Consider the following 12685-nt stretch of genomic DNA (forward strand, 5'->3'; position numbering starts at 1 on the left):
CTTTTCACTTCGTGGTGTACATGATGCTTTCGCGCTGAAACAGTTCTAGTATCCCAGGATGCACCAACCGTGGTATCTTAATAGCCAAGGCGTTGCCCTTGCAGGTTTCAAGGGCGTGTGTCCGGCTCGTGGCCGTAACTTCAACGTTTTGATTCGATTTATATGTAATCACAACCGTGTACTTAGATCTATAGGTGCATGTTACAGAACAGCAGGCAGTCGGAATTAATGCAGAGTTCCAACCACCTAATGCGTGCCTTCTTATGTCATTACTTTCGCTCGTGAAAATCCAGCTATTGTTAAATACTAGCAAGGATGTGCGAATAGTCATATTTTATGACACAAATATGGAAAAAATATTCAGTAGCTCGTCGAATATTGAATACGTGTGCATCCTTAATAAGAAGAAACAGCAGCATATGTTTATATTTAATAACATATTTGATCGACATAGAATACAATTGTTTTGCAATTCAAATAGGTTTAGAAACAGATGACATGTGTTACTCGCAGTAGCGGCTTTTTCTGGATATCTAAATATTGTTTAAACTAATTGTTTGACTAATTAATCAGTGTTATAATGCTAACATATCTACAACAATATATACGCACAAAAAAAAACAGGGCGTTGTTTTTATTTAGAGAAAAAAATATTTAAAGAATACATGCATTAGATCAAGTACCATATTTTCTAGGTAATATCTATTCTTTTTAATTGTAAGCTCTATAATTTTAAAACTGTTTACTATTCTATAAAATCCTCATTTCCTGGCCAGTCCCCCACAGTGGGTATGCGCCACGGGCAATAGGTGAACAAGAACAAGGTCATGTTGTTTACGATCATAGAACGCGGACATTTTGTAGACAACAGGTTAGGAATAGAGTAAGCTGAAAAAAAACTGTAGCATCTTGCATTGAGTTACGCAAGGAAGGGAAAGAGTTGAGCTGGTTGATATTCGGCTGGTCCTGGCAACACGTTAATTCCCACGCCGATGCATGAAGTGTTCCCGTGGTCATATTGCAAGTCATGAAGATTGGCCAGATGTCGATATGGTTCAATATGACGTTCGCTTGTAAAAAAACAGCACCAAGCAGCATAATTACCGTTATTAAAATATTAGCCTTACGAGCCTTATTAACATGTCTAATTGGCATATGAGAAGCTTGATCACAACCAGCTTGCATCTCAAGTCAAGCGCCTTACAGAATAATTAGGTTACACAGTTTAATTAGTCTAATTAGCATTATTTGCAAGAGGAAGAAGTAAACGTGTTTTGATCTACTAGGTGAAATGCATGTACGAAGTCATTTACTTGAGCTTGTACGTGGAGGAGCACAGTTTTACATGTAAAACAGGGGTGTCAAAGTCACGTCGACCATGCAGCGGGCCAAAGTCACGAAATTTAGTCCAGCAAGAGCGAGGGGAGTGAATAGGGTTGAAGAGGTGGGAATAAGTTGTTGAACTAGATGTCACCCACAGCTGAAATTTAGCAGATAGCCTTTCCCATATCACATATCTAGAAAATTTATGCAAGGTAGTTGGCGTAAGGACTCAAGATATTGATAATGATGCCGAGATCGACGCAAATCTGCACGCCGATTGCGATATAGAGATTTGGTATGCTAGTATGTTTCAACACGTACTAACCGCATGTGGGGCCTCAGTAAAGTGAGACCAGTCCCATCTCTGTAGCTTTCTCGATCATATAGCTTCAATAATGGCAGTATGTGAGTAAATATTGCGAGTACTACGTAGCAAATTAGGAGGTATTTTCTTCTTTCTGAAGCCGAGGCCCGCTTGCGAAAAATAGGCATGCTTTTTTGAGACCACTGATAAAGAAGTGGAGATCATCGAAGTGATATTATATATACGAAATATTAAAACTTTGCCCGGCAGCGTTTTTTTTTTTTTTACAGTAGATGATATTTTCATCGAAATACATAGAGAAAACTGCGAGCTGAAGGAATAAGTGCGCGTTTTACGCATGTAGGGCTCCTTCACACCCTGTGTGCAAAATGAAGGCTTAAAAACTATATATGCGCAAATTCACTGGTGTCAGCACCATAGCTACAGAGCTCGACAACTGTTCCCTACATCCTTTTGGCACTACGTGCGTCGTTAAAGTTTTTATTTCACTTTTCTCGGTGTGTTTCTGCAAGGCCATATAATGACGCATGAGCCAAGAACACCAGTAACTGGATCTCGGCTGGCATGACGTCAACGGTTTCACTAGCTCTTTATATTTACTATGACGATGTACAGTTTTTCGTAACAACGGGCTATATTTTGTGGCCACCACAGCTTTGCGTGAGAACGACGCTGACAGCAAGTGGTCCGAAAGGAACACCTCACCGAACAACGTGGCTGTGAAAAGGCGCGAAGAAAGAACGAAATGAATTTAGACTTGCACATTTCCGCTATTTTCTCGCGTAGGGCATTATCAAGGCTAAAAACTGAATGAACTGGTAGATGGTGGAGATAGACAATAACCGACGAAATAAACCATATATACACAAAAAACATACACTGTAGAAAGGATGAAAGACTGAGCGCACATGACTAGCCCTCATTAATTTTATATGCGTCTCTTTTCTTGGGTTTTCGTACGTAACTTCAGGGAACAGAGTAGTGATAAGTGACTGCTGCTTCGCGAAACAGCGGCAACGCGTTGTACAACGCGTGCTCTTTCCACCTAGTGAGCCCCTCATCGTGTCTTGAGATAAGTGAAAAAACAAAAGGCAGCTTTGCCGGAACAGTTCCAAGCCTAAAAAAATTGCAGATCTCGGTAGCCTTTTTGTTTTGTCTTCATTTTTCTCCACGTTCCCTCCATGTTTTGTTTCTAGTTCTCTTTTCAAGTTTTCTTTGAGTTTTTTATCTCTACTTCTATTTATTTCAAATTATATCTCTACTTCTATTTATTTCAATTCTTCTTCCTATTTTTTCTCATTCTATCATTATCTTTCTGTTTCTACGTTGCTTCTTTTTTATTTTCACACGTGGTTTGTGTTGTCGTGCTCTTCTAGCTAGATAAATATTGTCCACACTTTATATCAATAATAAGATTCTCAAGAGTCAACAGGAAAAAGACTTTTGGCTCGAGCAAGTGCTCTATATGCTACAGCTTAATTTGCTGCGTTACGCTAACCGGCAATGACCATATACAACCACCTTCCCCCTAGAAATTTATCCGCTCTCAATAAAGACAGCCCCTGACGCAGTGGCGCCATAGACACCTCAAAGACGATTCACCACTGTGACGGGTGACCAAAAAGCTACTCCAGCCGACATTTGTTTGCTCGCCTGTGCGAGCCACAACCCGCCATTGTGGTCAGTTGCTAAAGCACTCAGCTTCTCACGCGCAGGTCGCGGGATCGAATCCACGCTTTCGGGGAGCACTTGCGATGGAGGCCCAAAGGAGTGTGGCCCGGGTGCTTATATTTAGGTGCTCGTTACAGAACGTCAAGGTGGTAAATGTTCTGTAGCCCTCCACTACGGCGTCTCTCATAATTTTATACGGTTGTTTGGGGAGGTTAAATCAAAGCAAGTGTTATTATTATTGTTTTTCGAGTCACGAAAAATTCACGTCTGCTAACATATGGTTTCATTGACACATGCCCGGAACTATGATTACTTCATGTTCCTACTCGTGTGATTGGTTGAAAGGCTTGCGACTGATTCCCGCGGCTGAAAAAAATAAGCAGCGAGTGACTGAGCCGAACCAGTCACTATACGCAACCAAAGCGACCATTTGTGACCAGTCGCATTGCGACTTAATTGGTCCTATCCCCAGTACCAGTCACAGGTGTGAACGGACCGTCATTCCGCAGCGTAAAATAGTGGAGTGTCCGGGGTGCTTACCGGTTTTCCAGCCACTCTGCCGACCCGCTTCCTCCAAACCAACGAAGACACAGTGAAAGAGATGGTGCCGATGGCCGAGTAGTATTCCTTGCGCCACCTTTTGCGCACCGAGTTAGACCGCGTTCGTGCTTGAGCAGCGCTGAAGGGACTCCGCACGTACAGCAAGTTCATGGCGATGCCAGCGTTGCCGGAGCGTGCAGGCTTCGGCCCCTGCATGTGTTGCACACATCATGGTCAAGCTTTAACCGAGACTCTAGAAGGTAGAGAAAAACATGAGCCACGACCAGTTGGTAACTCGTTATTATTTAAACAACCTTGACTAAGTAGGATGAGACAAGACTATGAAGGCCGTTTTCGCGCCACACGATCTTTCTAGAATATCACAAAGAAGTGACTTAGGTTTGAAGTCTTAAGTGTTACGTTAAGGCATGCAAGAAAACTGTTTTTAATTTGGAAGTTTACAGACAACCTAGTTTGCTAGTTAATCTCCACAAACTGCCAGAACCCAGTCTTCCGGTGACCGAGAGCCAAGAGGAGGTGCTAAAAAAATCAATGCTAAGGGAATTGCTAACACAGAAAGCGGCTGCTGATGCAAGCTACAAATATCTGCGCTCAATGTTTCGGATGCATCATGTCGTATGAACATAACAGAATGCTACAATTGAGGTAGCGATTTGTTATTTCGATACCAAGCCGTGCTGTAACACCTGACCATTTTACAGCGATTCAAGGAGCTTAAACGTATTACATTTGGTGGGGGAAGGGGGGTACCGAAAAGAGACGACAATGTGCCACCCAACTTCATGGAAGTGTAAATGTTTGCCACTGTATTTTCAGGAGCACGGGCTTCAAGCTGTAGCGTTCCGGCGGTCCTCCTGTTCGTTCTCGACTTGACAGATGCGAGTATGTTAATGAAGATCGCGAAAAAACACATAAAAAAGAAAGAAAGGGAAGAGTCTCCCACATGTGAATGTGAAACACAATGAGTAACCAGGGCTCCGGAGCATTGCGTATAGGTAACTTCTGCACGCCCTAAATGTTCCCGATGGGCCCCGCCACGGCGGTCTAGTGGCTAAGGTACTCGGCTGCTGACTCGCGGGTCGCGGGATCGAATCCCGGCTGCGGCAGCTGCATTTCCGATGGAGGCGGAAATGTCGTAGCCCCGTGTGCTCAGATTTGGGCGCACGTTAAAGAACCCCAGGTGGTCGAAATTTCCGGAGCCCTCCACTACTGCGTCTCTCATAATCATATAGTAGTTTTGCGACGTTAAACCCCACAAATCAATCAATCAATCAAATGATCCCGATGGTAAATAATCCACTCTGCTATCGTGCCATTTCACTGTTAATGTAGATTTTGGGCGAGCTTGAGCATGGGATTGATGGACTGTAACCACTGAGAAGACGACTACGTTTTCTGCGCCTACAAATACAAGGTCTTGAAGAAAAAGACAGAGTTAAACTTACCGGAGAAACAGACGTCGACCCGAAATCTTGCATGCTCTTTGTCCTCGTAGAACTGTGGTCGAGATCATCAGGCAGTCTAAAAGAGCAGGAAGCAGGACGTGGTAAAAACAGGGATCCTCTGATGAGACGCGATGGCTCAGCGAACGACAGGAAGGTCTGTGCCACGAGGATTTCACTGCGCGTGCACGTTGAGCACGATTGTGGTGATGATGATGATCCTGGGAGGGTTGGAACCTATGTAACACTCAGGGAGCTCTGCGAAGAGTCAGGCGCATATTATTCAGAAAATGCTTTGGAACAACTTAACATCACGGTGCCAAAAAATATTTTCTATTCATCTTCATCACCAGTGTCGTCTTCCTAATGGGGATTCGCAAACGGGGTTAGCAAAGAGATCAGCGATAATACACACCATCTTGTTGGCGTAAGCATACGTAAATGGCCCGCAGCGGTGCTGTAGCTTTCACGGTGCTCGGCTGACGGCCCAAAGGTCCCGGCCATGGCAGTCGCATATCGATGGCAGCGAAACGATAGCGGCCCGTATACTGGGCAACGTCAGTGCTTGTTAAAGAACACCAGATTGTCCAAATTTTCAGATTACTTTACTACGGCGTCTAACGTAATCATATTGAGGTTTGATGACGTGAAAAACCAAATTAAAATATTATTATTATTATTATTATTATTATTATTATTATTATCTTTAACATTGTTATTAACAACTTTAGTATTAAGCCTATCATTCCCATTAAACTTATTGGCATTATGGTTGTTGTTGTCATTATTACCATTTGATAAATATGTAACACACAATTGAGAAGGTACAGTTTTATCGGTTTCGCCTTCATTGATTTTTTAAGTCGACATGGCGCTGGGTGAGTACCGCCTGGTACGAACAAAGGCACCACGTGACGTAGACTACGCAGTAAAGTTACTATGGGTAATGTGAAATCAACGCATCTGAAGAGCGATGATAGCTAATCCTGGCACTGCCAAACACGCGTTTGGGTGATCTTGGGAAGGGACCTTCACTGGGCTGCTGCAGACGCTCACATTCGCTGCGATCAAAAAGACCTAATGCGTCTTGCAAGCAAAAACAACCTAGGAAGGGAGTCAAGGTGATGATGGAGAAATTTGCTGTGCATGCTTCTGCGGTAAAACTCAATCATCATACACATCACCAAGGAAGTTATGTACGGATTATATTTACTTACGCTACTGTGCCACAAAAATGAATTTTTAAAGAATCTCTTAAGAATGTTGGACTCTCGGATAGTTTAGCCATTCCGAATGTGGAAGATTACACATACAAGAGTGCTGAGTTGGCTCGTTGGTACTGGTTCACGGTGTATTGCGCGAGAAACGGAAGTAAACTCGAATTAAGACGGTATGATCAACAGGCGCGTATCAACTGAAGCTTTATTTCAAAGAGGAAGCCGATGGTAAAGGACACAAAAATTACTTCATCTCCCGCTAAAGGAAACCTTGTGTTTTTTGAAACACCGGGCGCTCACGCTTACCCTGGTGGCAGCGTTGACGCTGGCGCACTTCGCGGCGTTGTGTAGGAGAGAAATCTTGGGAGGCGGAACGTAAGCCGTTATGGAGGGGTGCTCTCTGCTGGACAAAGCCAGCCGCTGCTAATGGGCAATGAGATACATAAGAATCCGGTTTGGGTGCAGATAGCTGTGGTCCGATTCTAGTTAATGCAGGGCTGCGAAATATTCTCCTCCAACACCACGCAGGAGAAATCCCCCCCCCCCCCGGCAATCGAAAGAAGGTAAAGGTACAGTGCCTGTATATATGGCATGGCCACTGAACAGTTGGGCAGCACGAGCAGTCGGCTTTTTCATTCATGAAACTCGCTAGCGGATGCTGCCTGCGTCGGCATTGCGAGGTGAAAGAGGGAGGAGCGGAGCATCGGAGAGAGAGAAAAGGGAAGCGCATGCGCAGTAAGTGTGGTCACGCCACACACTGAATCCAGCTCGACCACAGGACGCTTCACACTTGAAAGGCTAAACAGAGGAAATATTATAGGAGAGAACGGCGAGGAGGGCTCAGATGTACTGGCAATGATGACACTTAAGTCATGGCCCACCCATTAATGTTCTTAAAAACATTTTTTCATGTAGAGCTAGACAGCAAATGTTTATGCAAGACTGGGAATAAAATATATATACATAGTAGGTAAACGTGTTTTTTGCGGCAAAATTAGCAAAGATTGACAAGGCGTGAAGCCATCCACACTTCCTGAAACAGGCTGAATAGGATCGCCGACTTGTGTCTATACTCCGTCTAGAGTTCATTGGGGATGCACGTTGCTTATCATGAATGCGAGGCGCTCAGAGATAAGGTTTTAAAGTATCCAAAGGAGCCGTAAGGTGTACATGGCAAGCTGTTATCCCACTTGTGGCGATAGGGAAATCCGCGAAAAAAAAAAGCCATACAAAGCTACCCTACGCGCAATGGATGCCAGATCAATGGGTGTCTACAGGCGTCTCGGGAACATAAACGTGTCATGTGATATTGTCGCATCACTTAGTCTAAACGTGCAACATAATGTTTCTAATGTCATGTGATCTTTAAATTGTGGGGGTGGGGACTAGTCCAGTATTTTGAAGTGGAGAATAGTCAACTTTTCGGTTGAGTGCCAGGATGGTATTCAATAAGATTTACACGTGACAAAATCGCTTGGGCACGCGAATATTGTTACCGTCGTATATGATACCGCCGGTTGCGGAATAGGATCCATGCGTATTCTCGCTGGCGATGAGTGGGATAGGTCGAGGGCATCTGACAAGCCTTGTCCCGCTCCGTCGCCTGCATCATCTTTGTCGAGAAGTAGTTCATGAGGTGCTGAGGAATTCAACATGTGTCCGTCCAACAACACGACCTCATGCGTGATTGCTCGGCGCGATGCTTCCTCCTTGTCCGTTCCGGAGCACCATAGGCTGCTGACAAGAGGTCTGGAGTCTCCGTCATCCTTGCTCTCTCGTAGCTCCTGCAAGCATAGCTTTGTGTCATAACTGAAGTTAGCAATGGTTGGAGAGTACACAACGCGTGAGCGAATCACATTTCGTTTTTTTTTCTCTCATCTTACTGCATAGGTACAAGTTGCACTTCTATTTGAGTAGCAGGAAACTACAGCTTATTGCGTTCCTATTAATCGTCACATTCAGTTTATAATGAATGCTCCCCGTCAATTGTTCGCTTCAATTTTTCCGCAGTGCGCGTGTCCTCAAAGTTCGCCTCTCACTTTCCTCGGTGTGATTCTGTAATCCGATATAATGATGCATCAGTCGCGAACACTAGTAACCAAATCTCGGGCGACTTGATGTTAAGGTTTCGCTAGGACTTCATATCATGATGTACATAGTTTTGCTTTCCGGCCGGCTTTGCTGAATAGTCACGACCGCCCCGCATGAGAATTGTGGCGACAGCAAGTGGTCCTAATTTAAGACCTCGGCCAACGACATAAGGTTGAAAAGGCACGCACAAAAAACGAAATGAATATTTTCCCGTTTTTGTTGTTTCTGCACGTAGGTTGGTTGGTTTGTTGCGAAACTTTATTGTTGCAGGTGATTCACAAAATTAAGCAATAAGCGAGCTGGTAGATGGTCAATAATTAAAATAATTCATCAAATGAAACCTAATAAACAAAAAGCATACGAAGTATGTATATATCGGACGAAAGGATGAGTGGAACGCACCAGCCTTCATTTCTTTTGTGTGTCTTTTGTCACTAAGTTTTCGTAAGAGGTAATCCCGTTTTTATGAGTCTGCCATACGGAAAATTTACTTCACCCAAATGTGCTCTTCAACGTCTCAGTATATTCCTGAATTCAATCGCTATGGTCTCACGCCATGCATTTCAGCTGTCCATCTCCAAGCGGACGAAACAACAGCGAATTGTATTTTATACAGCGCCTGTGTTGCTTTCCTTACCTTTTGTTTACGCTCGTTTTACATTTGCACTATTCCGCTGTCTTCACGTAGCAACAAGCACAAGTTGTCAAGTTACCTTGTACCAACAGAGTGAGCAAGGAGAGGCGTGCTACTGATGCGATGCTTACTCATGCGCGAAATCGGTATAGTCTGCTCTCCACAAGGACTGATGAGTGCTCACTAGAGTGCCCCCGACTTTACAGTGGTGTCAGAGCATGTCTGTTCATTCTAGTCGTTCACGGAACATTATCAGTATTAGAGTACCATAAGTTTATTAATTTCGATGCCATTAGTGGCTTATTTAACGTGCCCACTGCACCAGAAGTTTTTCTGTACACCAGTGACCTGTTAAAAAAAGACAAAACCATCAGTGATGCTTGCGGGAGTGTTTATAACATTTCGTGTCATAAATTGTTGTTCTTAAAAGATTTTCTTTTTTTATTTTTCAGAATCTAGTTATGCCTTCCTTCAAGGTTGACGACGAAACTTGCTAAGAAACAAACACAGGCTTACGCAAACGCAAGCAAAACGACAGCAGGCACGTAGAATACTCATCATTACCAAGGTCGACTTTAATATCAACGTATTGTTACTAATATGCCTTCTGGGGTCCTGTACGTGACACAGTCTACAACTTGAGCGAAGTTCACATCCGGAACGCATTTACAATTATATGCAGTATATCAGCTGAACGTGATCCGCCCTGAACGCCTCAGGGCAGCCTCTCACCAACTGTGGGAACCTGAAATTTGCCCACACGAGGTAAGCACGAGCCAATATGTTGCGTAGAATGTTTGTCTCTTCCAATCTCTACAATGAATGTCCAAGCTTTTTTGTTTGCGCTAATTATCTCCAATAGCCTTAACCAACATCCTACCTATTCGTCGATGTGACATCCGGCATTTCTCTTTATTCACTGATAACAATAGGCCACGACCCCGTCGTTAATTGCGTCGCTATTTCTGCAGAGTTTGTACAAGAACGCAACATAGGTGAATTGCTGGTGCACCACAAAAAGCTATTTTGAAGCAGTCATGTGCAACACCATTGAAGAAGCATCGCAAAAATACCTCTCTTTCCTTGCTGTCCAAGACGGCGATCCAGCTGGTGTCGGTCCTGGAAGCACGTGGGTTCGGATTCTGGGTCCGGGCGAGTGCTTGCATGCGAATCGCCATGCCGGTCACGACCCTCTAAAATGTATCCAGTAGCACTTCGAGCACAATCTGGAACTGCCCTTGGGACCAGTTTCAGCACTCGTAACGGTAGGGGTTGAAGCATGGATCCGCGTACTTGTGGTGGATGAAGTCTAAGGTGACGGCATATTTCCGAGAGACAGCTGCGAAATTAAAATTGATTACCTTCCCTCTATGTCTGCGGGGTTTTAAGTTGAAATTGAGTTCAGTGAAGTTGCCCGCTACTTTACCTGTACGTAAATGACGTAACAATGGTTATCATGGAAACGCACGTGCCACCCGAGAATTACACAACTTGCGCCGAATAACTGTGGCAGTCTGGCGACGCCGAATGCAATGCTGCATTATCGTATATGTATGGTTCGAACCTAGCACGTTTATACCTGTTGCCCGATGACTGTATGGCGTAGTGGTTATAGGTACACTAATGAGCGAAAGCGCTTCTCTATTAATAATATACTACTCTATAATGATACCGAAAACACTGTGCCAGCGGTGAGAAGACGCTTACTATCGAGAAGACGCACCAAATTGAAACGTGGATGCTGCGGCCACCTTGAAGTTACTGCACCATTCGCTGTAGCGTTTGACGTTTTCACGGCACCGACCAGAGTCTACGTTGTTTCGAATAAATTAAACATGGAGTACTCTTAGGAGGACTTAGCCATAACATACAAAGTTTGAGCAAATTTTGTTAAGCCCATGGAGCCAAAATACGACAAATACACTTCCTAACATGTGACGTCCTTTGTATAGATTTTCGTACAAAAGTTAGAAACAATATTTTCACCTTTAGTTTCTTTTTCAGTACCAAATCTCTAGAAGTACAGTCTTCGAGGCTAATGTTTTATTCTATATCTTCAGTGTCCCTTCAAGATCAAGAGGCTCCTGACCACAGTGAGTGCCTTTGAAAATTAACTCGGAAGACCACTGGACCCGTAGTATACACGCTGTATGAGACAAACACTAAGGGGGTGGCTCGCCGTCACGATAATTTTAGTATATAACTGCAAAGAGGTGGTAGTGCTGTACAGCTGCAAAAAGAATAAAAATGAAAATTCGGTGGAAAGCAGAAGATAGGCTGCTTCCTTCTTGTTAATTAATTAGATTATGGTATGAGAGACAAGACTCCTTACAAGAATACGAAGGGGCAGTGTTAAAAACTTGCAATCATTAGCCTTGACCTACTCACTGCAAAGGAAGTACACACGTTACTCACTCTAGGCAATCGCTTTATCTTTTACACAACACTTTCTGCACAAGGAGTTATCTTTGCTCGCAATTTGCTCTTTTTCTCTCGATTTTTCAGCGTTTCTGTTTGCTTGGCCACTGTTCAGTGAGATTAGAGAAGCCAATTCAGCTCGCAATATGCTGACCTATAAGTTCGGAGGCTTGGAGTTGTGAGTGTTGCTTACGGTAAACGTTTTGTTCACCTAAATTGTGTCAGCTCCGAAAGGACTGTTGTCAAGACCGTCTTGGTGTAAGAGCTTTAGTGTGAAAAGCATGGGTTTGTTTAAATGCATCCGGTGCACACTTTCGTTCATAGAATTGTTTCCGCCTTGTCCAGGTATCAAACAACTGGCATGATGTACATGGCAACAGTCAACTTTTTCCTGCCAACCAGCTGATTGTGACGACCAAACAAGAGTTTGGTGTTTGGTTGATTTTGTGAAATCACATAGGTTTGCATGTCTGCAAAAATTTTGCTACCATCTCCCCATCGCATGGAAAATCAGAGCACAGGTGAAATGGGAAATCAATTTTTATTGCTAGTGGGGTCCTTCACCGTACAGCTATATTCAGGTAGTTCCTTGAAACAGAAAAAATGACCCCTTTACATAGCGAGTAGATTTGTCCGCCATGGTGGCGTAGCTGTTACGGGGCTCAGCTGCCGATCCGCAAGCCGCGTTTTCGATCCCAACAGCGGCAGTTGCACTTCGATGGAGGTGAAATGCTAGAGGCCCGTCTACTGTGCGATGTCAGTGAACGTTAAAGGCCATCGGATGGTCAAGACTTCCGTAACCTGTATTACGGCATCTCTCATTATATTAACCTTGTTTTTGAACGCTCGACACCAGATATCATCATCATTATTTTCTTTCCTATTGCTGATCACATGCTTTCGTGAGGTGGTTGAACTACGTACAAACTACCTTCCGCATGACAGCCTCACCCCTGAACATGCTCCCCTTTGAATAAAAGAAGCCATTTGATTCAACGGCGCC

Source organism: Rhipicephalus microplus, chromosome X, assembly GCF_043290135.1.
Source record: "Rhipicephalus microplus isolate Deutch F79 chromosome X, USDA_Rmic, whole genome shotgun sequence".
Lineage (NCBI taxonomy): Eukaryota > Metazoa > Arthropoda > Arachnida > Ixodida > Ixodidae > Rhipicephalus > Rhipicephalus microplus.